Consider the following 13,865-nt stretch of genomic DNA (forward strand, 5'->3'; position numbering starts at 1 on the left):
TGATGTCAGCACCCTATAAGTATATCAGGGGAAAGGACTTTCCCCAGTAATGCGAATAGCGCGCTGTGCTAATGCATCCATCTCTAGTGTCTTAACATAGTTAGGTAGGGGTTTGAATCCGGCAGATGACAAGTGTGTGTGAAAGGGGTAAGTGTGTGGGTATGAAAGAAACATCCCTTTTGGTAACTGGGAAAACACACTACAGGATGCACATACCCATTTCTAAACGATATCACAATTATGTATGGCTTTTGATTACAGACATGCCATGTGTGTTGTGCACACACAGAATGCCCATGTGTGTGGGTTGTCCCTCACAATAATGCATGACATTGATTACACCGGTTATGGCAATGAACACATGATGTATGTGTGTGCCAAATACACATATGTACCTGAGACTTTCAATATTTACCATGTGTGATGCCTGCCACATGTGAATACATGGTATATGCACAGGGTAACATTATGACCGTGGTCTTCTGTGCAGATGCTGCATATGGGATGTGTATATACAGTGTGAGATGTAGATGCTATCAGCCTAGTAGTGAGGGATGCACACCTGGTCTGGGGCATAAAGTCTACATGTTGTTAATGTACAGGAGCTGCATGTTCTCACCTTTTGTGGGAGTGGTAAGACAGTATTCCATAGCAATGCAGTGACTGCATGCTAAGAACCATTCAGCTATGGTGTTGTAGATACACTTATTCATTAGCATTCAGTAATTTGTCGGAATCCCTGGTGAGGGTCTGATGCCAACCAAGGTCAGGGTCTACCAGCCTGTGTCACTTGCTCAGTGATCCCTTCCATGTTCCCTATCACGTATCCCAGTGAGCGACATGCCACATCAGCTGTGGTGGCATGGACAATGACTGAGTCATATGTGTCCATGCATCAGACTGACTTGTATGTTGCTGTTACAGTTTGGCCATGTGTTTCCATCTCATACATGTGGTGTACATCAATGGGTAGGGGATAGGGTTGACTGTGTACATGTGGCAGCTGTGACATTACTACATGACACACATATTCCACAACTGTGCCATAGAGGTGACTGACAACTGACCTTTGCACATGCTACCGGAGTATTGAGATTACATTGGTGATTGACAGCACATAGGGCCAATGGTGAAAAAGAGACATAGGTCCATAGGTTCGTACAGGGATATCTGCCCAGGGCATGTATCCACCTAGCCAGAATGTGCGTGCCTTTCAACATGCATTGTGAATGTGTCTTGCTATGCCCTTTTCCAAGGTTAGTATACTGTGCCTCTTTCTCACAGTGACACATAAGTGATACCCAGCGTAACCCTACAATGTCACATCCAGTCATTACTATCGCTCTTGAAGATAGTCACTGAGTCAGTCCACCTAACCTCTATTGGGATAATAATCAGGAATGAAGGGTGCCTCTGAGTTGTGAATGTGCCCCTCCACCATGTCCTATGTATATCACTCCTGAAGTTCAAGTATTTCCAGTGTGTATCCTGGTGGGATCTGGATATTCTGGGATGCAGCATGGCCATTACATGAGGGTATGACCTGGCCTTCTATGTCAGGCACAGATTGCCTATGAAGAGGCAGTATGTCACTGAGTACAGCTGCTGCTACTTTAACCAGTCAGTATGTGGCATCTGTTTGAGCACTTTGATCCCCTTGTCGAGGTAGATATGTGTTAGCCCCAGTTGCTGCAGGTGTCTGGTAAGGTGCATGCCGACAGGTTCATCATAGTCAATTATGGGCATGATGAGGGATGAGTAAAGGGGCACAATGTCCTCCCCTGGCCTACATGTGGATCCCATGATGATGTGGCCCATATCACATGCTTACCTAACCACTTTCTCCATGTTGTTGTCAAATGGTAGAATGCTATCAACCTGTGTACCCCAAGGTCCATAATTCCTTGGTCTGCACTTACTGGATTAAGACATATGTGGTACATTGTGGTCATTTAGTGTTTGACAAAGGGGATGACTAGACTCTTTCTGTCATTCACGTTGAGGCCATGGCTGTGGCACAAGTCATGTGTTTGCAAGAGTCCCTTTTGGAGGATGCGTGTGTTAGCTGTTGAGTTGATTATGGTGTTGAGTCTGCAGTCACCTGTGACTTGCTGAGCCACAGTACTTCCATGTTGGCCTGTACCTATGACAAATATATAATGAACATGACAGCCCCTAGGGCTTTGCCTTGTGGGACACCACTTGTACCAGGTTGGAGGCTGACATGGCTCCAGCAATTCTACCATGTGTGTTCTGCCCTTGAGCCACTGTGCAATACCCATAGTGACATAGGGATTAATATGTACACCGGTGAGCTTCCCTAGAATGCACAAGTGGGGTATTGTAGCCAAGGCTTATGCAAGGTCCAGGTAGGCTGTGTGGACCTCCTACCCCTTGACAGTGGCCTTGGTGACTGTTTCAAACAAAGCAAACAGGTTTGATAGGCAGGATTTGCCATTGACAAAGCCAAACTGTGTATGGTGACATGTCTGTAGGTCCACAATATCTAGATATGTGAGGTTCTTGATGATTCTTGCCATAGCTTTGCAGACAAAGCTAGTCAGACATATGGGGCGAGTAGTGTCCAGGATCCGTGACGGCACCACCTGCATGTTGAGGGACCACTGTTGCTGTATGCCACTCTCTGGCCACATATCATGTATTAAGGCTGGGATTGAACAGTGGTGTTATGTCTGGGTGTAGCTCTTCTTGTGGTTCATGTAGGACACAGCCTGGGACACTGTCTGGTCCCATTGATGCAGTGTTTACTGCTTTGGGAAGGGCATCTCTTACCTGAGCATCTGTGATGTCAGGGGGGGAAGCACTGTGATGCGAGACATACGTTCCCTTTTGGTGTGGTGGGGTGAGAAGGCAGCATTGAACCTGTCCACTAGGATGATGGCAATGTCTGTGTGTTTTATATTTTGTGTGACATATTGTATTACCTCTGAGCATATCTGGGTAGTACCACCCAGGTTACTAACATAACTACAGGCAGCCTTGTGATTATCCTCAGTGGCTTGTGGAATCCTCTCTCAAAGATGGCCTTAGACAATCATATGGGTGCCTGTAGTTGTCTTCCAATACTCCTCAGTGGTGCCTTCACATTTTGGGAGGTTGTTGTATCATGTAGTGGCGCCATCCTTCTATTGTATAGTGTGTTTATGGCTGGTGTCCAGCGCCCAGGACATCTGCCTTTGGAGAATTGGGTCATGCGTTCATATGTGGCTTCATGATCCATGCATTCCTGAATGTGTCCACAGAATGCCTCTATACAGGTATCTGCAGTCTGGTCCAAACAGGCCTAGGGCCTTTGAAGGTTTCCACATCATTTATGAGGGGTGTGCAGTTGCTTGACATGAGCTGTTGACAGACGTGCCGCCCTCCAGACAGAGCAAGGGGAGGGTCACAGTCAGCTACCTGTTGGGACGTACCTCCCTGGACCACATGGAAAGAGACACAGAGGAGCTCTTACAGCACCCTCTCAAACTCAGGTCTCCCACACAGCCTTCATGCTGACACAGGAGAGTTTAGATTACTCTGCAGACACCATCATACTGGGTGATGCCAGCTACCCGAACAGACTGTGTACATTACACAGGCCACAATACCCAAGCTCTAAGATTCCCATTGATCAGACATTCTTTGGCTATGGAACAGGTAACCAACCTTCCCACAAGAGGGGCAGATATACTACAGCTGATCTTTACAAACATGAGTAAAAACTAATCACCACTGGGAGTATATCCCTCATTGTTGCAATCAAACCATATACTAATCACACTGGTGTTCTGGATTACCCACATATGCAAACCTCCAACACATCGATGTGTGTGTGTGGAAAATGTCCCTATTAGCAACCGTGACAGTATCGTACAGGATGCAGATCCCTTTGAAATAGTGATGATGTCAGGACTGTATAACTATATCACCTGTAGTAAAGTCCTCCAGTAATTTGCATAGCGTGCTCTGCTAATGTGTCTTTCTTCAGTGTCATAACGTAGTTAGGTGGGGGTTTGAATCCTGCAAAGGGAATGTATGAGTGTGGTTTATGTGTGTGCACTATGCTGGGAGGGTTAACTGCCTTTTGCCAACTGGGAGAACACACTACAGGGTGCACATCCCTCCTCCTACACACAGATGATGTCAGCACCCTCTAAGTACAGCATTAGTAAAGGTTTCTCCAACTACTGCAAATAGCACACTCTGCTAATGTGTCTGTTTCTACTGTCATTGCACAGTTAGGTGTGGGTTTGAACCTTGCAAATGGAAAGTATGTGTTTTACTGTTGGTGGGGTTAGTGTGTGTGCACAATGATGGGGTGGGATGTGGCTTTTGCCACATGGGGCTATGCACTGCAGGGTGGTCATTACCCTTAACAAGCAGTGATGTTGATAGCACCCTATACAAACAAAACTACAAAACAGAAGGTGTTGGTACTGATAACACATGTAAGGTAACACTTGTTCAAGTAATGTCCACAAACGGAGTGGGATAATAAAACATTTCTTTTATTCTATACAGACAACATGACTACAGACAACTAAGTGCCAGTACTCAGTATAGTGTTACATGCTACTTGAACATGCACATGTACCGAATATACCTAGATAGTGTTCTGAAGCCTGAATGTGGCAAGTGTGTGGATGTGGGATGTGTCTGTGTGTGCATTTCCGTATGGGAAGCATGTTTGCTGTGGCAATCAGGGTACTACAGTACCTGATGCACATTACATCTTCCAACTGATGAGGTTGCCTGCACCCTGTGAGTACAGGTAGAGAAGGGGATGCCAGTAGTAAACAACATAGTGCACTTCTGAAATGTGTACCTGTCATGTATCAACAGCTACTCATGTAGGGTGATAAATAATGGGAATGGCAGGTGAGCGTGTGCATGTGTGTGGGTAGCAGGGTGTGTATAAATGCATGTGTGACAGAACAGATACATGTAGCTGAATCTACATAACAGCACAAGATGCACATTGCCATAGTCAATGTTAGCATGTGATGGTGTGCAGCAGGTACACTTTGTTAAGTAGTATGGGTGCAGATAACAATTGAGGACATTCATACAGTTACTGCAGCAGGACTGATGGGATATACACACATTTATACTGCAACACACAACAGTTACCAACATGTTACTACTTATACACATCTATGTAGTCACCCTGTGCATCAGCAACGTGTTTACCTTTACCTGCACCGATGTTGTAGTATGCAGGAGGTGGCACAGTGTCATCATATGCACAGGGTGTGGGTTAGATATGCCCAAGTCGGTAGTGGTAACACCAATTGACATGTGTGTGTATGTGTGTTTGTGAGGGGCAGCAGTACAGGGTAGATTCACATGACGGGAAGGCATCTGTTGTCTGCAGTGTTAAGATGCTTCACATTCACCAAATTCACAGATATTGCCAACAATTTTGCAGACAGTTTAGGTGCAGGTACCCCCCCCCCATTGTCCTACACACGTGTTATTAGTTATCCCAGATGACTGTAACCTCCCTATCCTCTCACATGTCCAGGTGAGAGCCACCCTCATCATTGCAGAACACATATCATCACTGTTACTGAATGGTATCCCTGGATGTGTGCTACATTCACCCTGGAGGACATAGCACCACATGACAGACTGATATTAATCCATGGCCATACTACAGGATATGTACCTGAACAGTGCCATACATACACAGTGGTCCCACACCAATGAGGAGGAACCTCTACTGACCCTGGGAACTACTGCATCATATGCACAACTGGCCTTGTGTTCTAAGCTATGGAAGTGTTAGTTATGGCCCACATGTACAACAATATTACATATGTTTATATTTCATGACTATCTACACACAACCTATCTCATGGACATACCTATTGATAGTGAACTGTGATACATTTGGAGGTGTCACAGTATACACAGGATTAACCTGCTACTTTGCATTACCTGTGTTTGTGGCAGCTTTTGGTGAGTCAGTCGTGCTGCTTGTATTTTGCTGCTGTTGCTGCTGCTGCTGCTGCTGTTTTGCTGCTGGCTGTCAGTATATTTTGTTTTCTCTCTCTGTCTGTCTCTCTCTCTCTTTCTCATTCGGTTAGTGCAATGACTGTATTGCATGAGTGGAGTGTGGGTACTGAATACTTTTGTAGGTATCTGCATAGATCCATGTGATGGCCTCTGCACCAATTGTAAGGCAGCATTTGCTAATTGCAAGCAGCTGGGTGTGTACTAATTGCATGTCTCACTGTGATTTCAGGACACTGCTATAAAAGGGTATGTGAGATAGGCGTTGCCCTTTCAGATTGTAGGGCGTGGACCATGCTGGTATGCTGTTGACAGTGTTCTGTGAGTGTGAAGGTTAGTACATCTCCCATGCTTCATGCTGTGTTGTAGATTCAGGTTGCTGCATTTATCTTGCCTGTTCCCTGTAGTGAGTGTGTATGCATACTGACACCTACAGCTATATGTCATATGTATTGCTATATGAATATATATATATATATATCTGTGTACATATACATACTTTCATATATGTACATTAGCTGACATTATTGGGTACAAGCTAACAATTAGCAGGGCTGTTTCCATTAACACTACTCTAGTATGGGAATCCAGTAATTGGGACTATAAAAGTCTGCCTGACATGCTTTGGGTAGTAGACATACTATATTGCCTTTATCTTCATTCCTACTATTACATGTTCCACTTATTTATCACTATATTCCTGTATGAGAGTCATGGCTTAGTGGTAGGTCATACAGACTAGTGTTACAATGGTCTTGTGGTAGGGCCTACTAGTATGCTCATATTCTGCTTTTGAGTTGAGTATAGGGCCTATCAATCACAGTGCTAGAGGCACCTTTAAGCAGTTAAAGGGCTTAGTAGGTCTCACAGGAGCCAGGCTGTGTTGCAGATTCTGGTTGCTGCATATATCTTCACTGTTTCCTGTAGTGAGTGTGTATGGCTACTGAGACCTACGATTATATTTCATATGTATTAATATATATTTATATATATGTATGTGTAGATATACATACCTTCACATATGTACATTTCCTTACATTATTATGTACAAGCTAACAGGTAGCAGTGCTGTTTCTGCTCACACTGAACTAGTATGGGAATCCAGTAATTTGGCCATTAAAACTCTACCAAACATGCTTTGGATAGTACATCTCCTATATTACCTTTATACTGATTCCTACTATTACATGTTATATTTATTTTAGCAGTGTGTTCTTGTAAAGCAGGCATGGCTTAGTGGTAGGTCATACGGACTAATGTTACCAAGGTCCTGGGTTCGAGACTGACAGTGGGAATTTATTTTTCTTAGCAAACTTTCGAACTGAGTACAGGACCTGTCAATCAAAGTGCCATAAAGGCACTTTTAAGCACTTTAAACCAGGTCTGCGCTCGTTTGCGTGGAGCACACGCATGCGCCCTGGCGGTGAGCTCCGCTAACACAAGCGCACACCCGCCCTATTTTCTTTGAAAGAAAAGAAAAAGGGGTGACAGGAAAGTGGTGAAAAGGGGTCACAAAGAGGGTAAGACAGTAGGGAAAGAAGCGTGGGATTTGCAGGAAGGGTGTAGGTAAGGCCCATAGATGCCCATGTCTTTTGCAGCAACAGCTGTATATTTCTATGTATTTTGGTGAGACATTTGAAACCTTCCACCTCTGAGAGAGGTGTCAGGACAACATTAATATTTGTTGTACAGCCAATTGTAATTAACAGTTTAGATGTCCAGCGGACATGTCTGCGACATGGACAGCTATGTATGGGGCGTAAATTTTTGTGGGACAGAGTGCCCTTTTTTTTTTTTTTTACAGGTGAGAGTGGTATGACAGGTGAAGGAAGTCGGTAAAGCTGGGGAGGTAGGTTGGGTAGGTTAACAGACAAGACAGACAAGACGCATACAGGGACGGTGTATGACACACGTGGGGGGGTTACACAATTGACGGGGACGGAGGTTGGGATATCCGAGATGCACGAGCCCACAGATGGCAACAGTGGAACTGATATCCCCACCCATAGGCAGTTGCCACTGTTCCTTCACAGCCCAGGACGGGGCTGTGCTGGGGGCTGTGTAGGCGGGCAATGGCGGGGCCGTTAGCTGTGCCACACGAGCCTCGAGCTGGCGTGGGGTCCAAGAACAGTGTCTTGGATCTCCCTACGCACCACAGACCGGACACCGCGGAGGGTGAGTGGGCGAACCCCTCCGGCCACACTTGCAGAGGGGACGGGCCCCATCCCCTGCAGCTTCCACCCGAAGGTGGCACAGGGCCACCGGAGGGTCCGCCTGGGCACTAGTGCCAGGTGCAGTCACCAGCTGAGGTGGGAGAGGTGGGTCCGCTGGGACCTGCCTTCCCAAGCGTTCTAGGTTTGTGAGTAGTTATGTTAGTTTGGGTTAGTGGCATTTTATTCCATTCAGATTAGTTGTAACAGCATGCATTGGTATTCCCATCAAACAAACACCCAGATATGGACACCATTGAACAAGGGGCATATCAATATCACATGCATTATTTGAACAGCAAAACACAGTCAAACGACATGCAGGGTTGATTAATGGCAACAGGCCATCGTATTTGCAGGTATGAACAGGGCACATGCACGAACAGACATGCATATATGTTTGGAACGGACAGATGTCCATGATTAATGAAATGTTCACATACCATTATTTAGTGGATGTTGTTATATGGAATTACAGGGTTGGGTGGGGATAGAAAGTGATGACACATTCATATGTTAAACATTAATTCACATTTATCATAGATACACAATTAAGTTGAGGCTGATGTTTCAAAATAATCTTTATTTGACTGTCATGCTACACCTGTTACACATACATCACTATCCTACTTATTTTGAATTTGATCAGATACATCATCCTGCTACACTTTGATGACAGGACAGGGGACAACTATGGCTGTTTAGTCTGTCAGATAATCATTCATTCTATCTGCAAATTGTTTACTGTTATCACCATATACAGATTTTGAGCTAGACATTCAGATTCAGACACACTGAAATCAGTTTGGGATGTTAATTTGTACTTCCCACATGCATTTAGTTCTGTAAAAACACACTGAGGCTTATATATTCAGGGGTTATTACTACTTTATTTATTCATACATGAGCATTTCTGTCACTCTCATACATTCTGCAACTTCACAGTTCAGGTTGGTACTTCTAGGCTTTGTTCACATATTAGACCTGTGGTGATTCAAACACTTTCCAACAGCCTCACTTCTGTCATGATTCAGCATTTCAACAGGGATATATCTCACATGTGACTACCTCAGATTCTGAAGCTGTACTCTTGAGACTATACTGCAGGTTACAGTATATTTAATTAATGATGGGACATCTGTATTACAGCACTGTTTAATTCTATCAATTATATTTCCAGTTACACTTGCATACTGATGAACTTGTTGCAGCCATACCTGCAGGCTTTCAATTCCTGCTTGCACATTATATTACTTTTAATCAATACACTGCACTGTTCTGATACATGGTACATAATAATATTTATTTACAAGTACTGGGTGGGGTTACTAACCTGCATGGTGGCGTCCCCGCACCAGCCTTCTGGCGTGCATCTCGACATTCGCAGAGCGGACACCTGCAGCTGTAATACAAAGGGAATAATATTGGACTACACATCTCCATGGTATCAGCTGGTTGAAATCCTTACATACATGGGTAAAATGTGACTTACTCAGTAGTGGGCGTTGGGCATTTGCCGGGCCTCCTGGATCCAACGGTTCAATTGGTCCTGCTTGCGTCTCTTCAGGTCCGCATGGTGGTGACGGACCTGCTCACCAGTGCGTGGAATGCCAGTAGCACTGGTCAGCTCACGAGCCAACTGGTCCCACGCCTCAGCCCTATATACTCCCCATGAGACCTGGCCCTGCATGAGTTGGGCCTCGTGATTATGGACAAGGAGCCAGACCATGTATCTGGACTCCTCAACGCTAACGCTGTGCTCGAAAGCAACGTCCCTCACCTACTCCACTCATGCTGACTGCAAGTCTGTTCTACAATCAGTTATGCTGTGTATTCCCGCCTATGGGGCTTATATATGCCGCTTTTCCGCACATTTCTCTGATTGGCCGTTTTGGAATTGTATCTACTTCACTGAAAATGCTTTCTCATGCTCCATTCTGGGTTTTATCCCATATATATGCTATTTCTGCTTTTCTAGGTATTGCTGTCATGGCTTGGTGGTTTAGTTCCTTGACTCTAGTGCATGGTATCCTGTGTTCGAATCTGGCAACTGCTTTTTGCTTTTCCTGACAGAAATGAGTTGAAGACCTGTCAATCAAACATGCCAAAAGCACTTTTAAGCACTTTAAACCTGTTCTGCGCCGTTTGCGGAGGTAACGCATGCGCACTGGCAGTTAGCTTGTGGGAGCGCACGCAAAGCGGTGTGCGCTGGGATAAATCTTAATTGGCTAGTGACACACATGTTCAGCTAATTGCACACAGTTTCAGCCTGTTTACCCGCTGCTTGGCAACGGGCACGCAGTTTGCAGCTTTAAACACTACTCGGCTACGGGCACTCTGTCTCACGGCAGCTTAGCTATCAGTACATTTCTGACTATTTTTATTCTTATGTTACTTCAAAATATATGCTCTATTTCATTCCATTTTACAAAAGGGAATACATTTACATTTGTACAATACTGTCTGGGGGCTTTTTAGTGCTTATTTACAAAAATAAAAAAAAGGTTGTTGTAGGGGCTTGAACCCTGCCTGCCTACTCATAGGGCGGGTACTCTACCACTAATCTATTATTTCTTGGCTTACTTTGCATATTTAGTTCTTATATCCTTTTCCACTGACTGCTAACTGTGATTGCGCTAGTAGCACACCGCGCACACAGAAGCAAACATTCTGAGGTTTAACAAAAAAAAAAAGGTTTTCATTTACTTTTATGACATCTCTTCACTTTATACACTGATGGCCAGTCGGGGCATGTGTTGTATAGTGTGTTTATTCACATTTTCATGGCCTTTCTCGTGGCTGTTTACTTTCAGCCATTCTAGTTTTCCGGGGGCGTGTCCACTTGCAGAGCTTAGCCTACAGACACGCCCCCTACTCTCTTACACGGACCGTGTAAGAGTTACTAGTGTGATTCAGCATGCCTCATGCACCTCATGCATATGCATGACATGCTGACATCACACAGTTTAACTGCAGCCTCCGTGTAAGAGTTATAACTCTTACACGGAGGCTTCCTGAATCTGGCCCATAGTCTTAAGTGATTTGTTTTTTTTTCCCTACTGAAATTAAAATATATTATGTATTTATTCTTGAGTATCTGCTTTATCTACTTCAGAGTGTTAGGCTTGGAAACTATAAACAGCAGCATGCTTGCAACAATCTATCACACAAAACATTACTGAGCCACTCTAAAAAAAAAAAAAAAGTCACAGCCTGACTCTATGTTGGCAATCACTGGTCACACTAAATACATTCTGGAAGTGATGCCAAGTCTGTTGCAGGGCTTACTATAATCAGTTTGGAGAATCAAGTTCCCAGAGCATCCCTGTGATTGGCTTGACTGCTTGTCAGACTCAGAGACTGGGTCAGGAAATTTAAAAAATAAATAAATAAATAAAAACAAAGTTCAGGCAGTTGTTTTACAGCCACGGATGGCACAGCCAATCAACAAGCAATGACATCATTGATTGATGGTCTGTCTGTCCGTGGACTGTTTCTAATTTGGATGTATAGCAGCAGGCAGCAGCTCTGTCCACAGGATGAGGAAATTTATTTTCTTCAGCTCCAGTGGCTCACATGACTTCAAGGTAAGTAAAAGAATAAAATAAAATGCTTATGGCTAATGTCATGATGGGAGTTAAGGCAACAGGCAGTCCTCTGGATAATGTATATAACTGCTGGACATTTTTGTTTTTTCTTACAGTTAATGAGATCATACACTTTAGTGCTAGCGGCACCAGAGGGGTTTGCATTTTGGTTGCTTGGGTGGGCAAGTGTGAGTGAAAAGGCTAATTCACTGCATCTCTCTCTTTTTTTTTTTCCTCCCATATGCAATGCAATGGTCATACCAGTTTTGTAGAAGGCAAATGTTGTGTATTTTATAAATCCACCAAGCATCAACTCCGAAGTTTTACCATCTGTGTGACTCTGTTCATTCAAACGTTTGTTGGGTAACGGTTGCAAGTGTAGTTACTTTTTGACACTCATTCTGCTGAGTCATTTTTCATACTGTATTCTCAAAGTGTGTATGAAAATAGTTGCCTTGGAGTCTGGAAAGGAGAACCTATAGTATGTATTCTATTCTTTTAAGTCTATGATTTTGTCTGCTATTTTGGAATGTATTTATTAGAAGCAGAGGAAACAGTAGTCTAGAAGAAGCAAACATGACTGGTATAGTGTACTGTTTAAAGAAAGAAAGAAAAATATATACCAAAATGAAGTGACCTCCAGAATTCATACAGAGACTGACTTCATAATGATTCCAGCTTACATTTTGCCATCTACTCAATTTTAATATGTAATTATTTATAGGTGTGTGTGTGTGTGTGTGTGTGTGTGTGTATGTTTTGCATACCAGGATTCACATTTATTTTAGGTGGCAAAACAGATTTGCATGAAAATCAGATTTAACACAGCAGGTATGATTGTAAAGATAAATCCAGAAATAAGTCAGCATATTAATATGACAGCTACATGCTTTGGTAGAGCATATTTGACAACAACATAATAGACAGCTATAGCGTACCTTTCATCATTTCTCTTAACAATGCAAGTTGAATTATAATGCTATTGTGACAAATCATGATAAAACAATGCAAATAAAGCAGTTATAGCTGGGTAGGCTAAGGGCAGTCAATGGCAAAGTGAAATGAAAAGCAGTGAAGATGTGCAGAAATAGTAAGCGTGCTGCTGCCTTTATTAATTCTAGAGCTTCAGCTGATACTGCAGTGCTCTGGTAGGCATATATACTTCAGTGAAGTGATGGGATGGTAGCATTCATTTGGAGTGTAAGAATATTAAAGCATGGTTTTGGGGTGTTTTTGCATGAAGATGTGGCCTAAAATAGGGTAAGTAATTAAGAATGGCAGGTTGTTGGAGCCGAGTTAGAACTGAATCTGGATGCATTATTGTAAATATATTCAAGACCTGACATGGATCCAGATGCAGTGACAGTATAAAGACCGTACCCTAAAATAGCTTAGAGGAGAGGAGTGAGTGATACTGCCAACCTAAATGTGGGTGAGGGGTTGAAAAATCCCTAACTTATTACAGAAAACAAGAACTTAATTTCTCAACCAGTGATTTATGCCTAGTAGTACCCTGAAGCAGCTTGTAAAAATAAGGAAGTACTAGGGTCATATTTTGTTGTCTGTTCTTCAGTTTGCATTTGAAAGTTGGTATTCCACAATTCCATTAGAGTCGGTGGGGTTACATAATTATGTATGCAAATTTTATGTTAATCAGCGTACAGATTTGTAGCTATTTTTCATGGGCCTCTGTCCAGATTTTTTATGTTTCCAGGTTGAGAGGTATAATCACAAATAACAAATGTGCACAAAGGTTCCTGGACATAATCAACAGTACTGTCTTAATTAATTAGTGTCTTCACCTTCGATGGGTTTAATCCGCGGTGGTGGTGCTGTGGTAGGGTTGTCGCCTCACAGCAAGAAGCTGACCGGTTCGACTCTCAGCTAGAGCGTCTTCTGTGTGGAGACATGCGTGAATGGGTGTGCTTTCATTGAAAGTTGTGCATTAGGGCTGGCAACTCAGCAATATAAAAATCAACTGCCAATCATTAACGGACCGGAGTTCTGCTGTGGCGACCCCTAACCAGGAAAAGCCGAAAGACACAACAAC

Source organism: Protopterus annectens, chromosome 5.part0, assembly GCF_019279795.1.
Source record: "Protopterus annectens isolate FY-2018-M chromosome 5.part0, PAN1.0, whole genome shotgun sequence".
Classification (NCBI taxonomy): Eukaryota; Metazoa; Chordata; order Ceratodontiformes; family Protopteridae; genus Protopterus; species Protopterus annectens.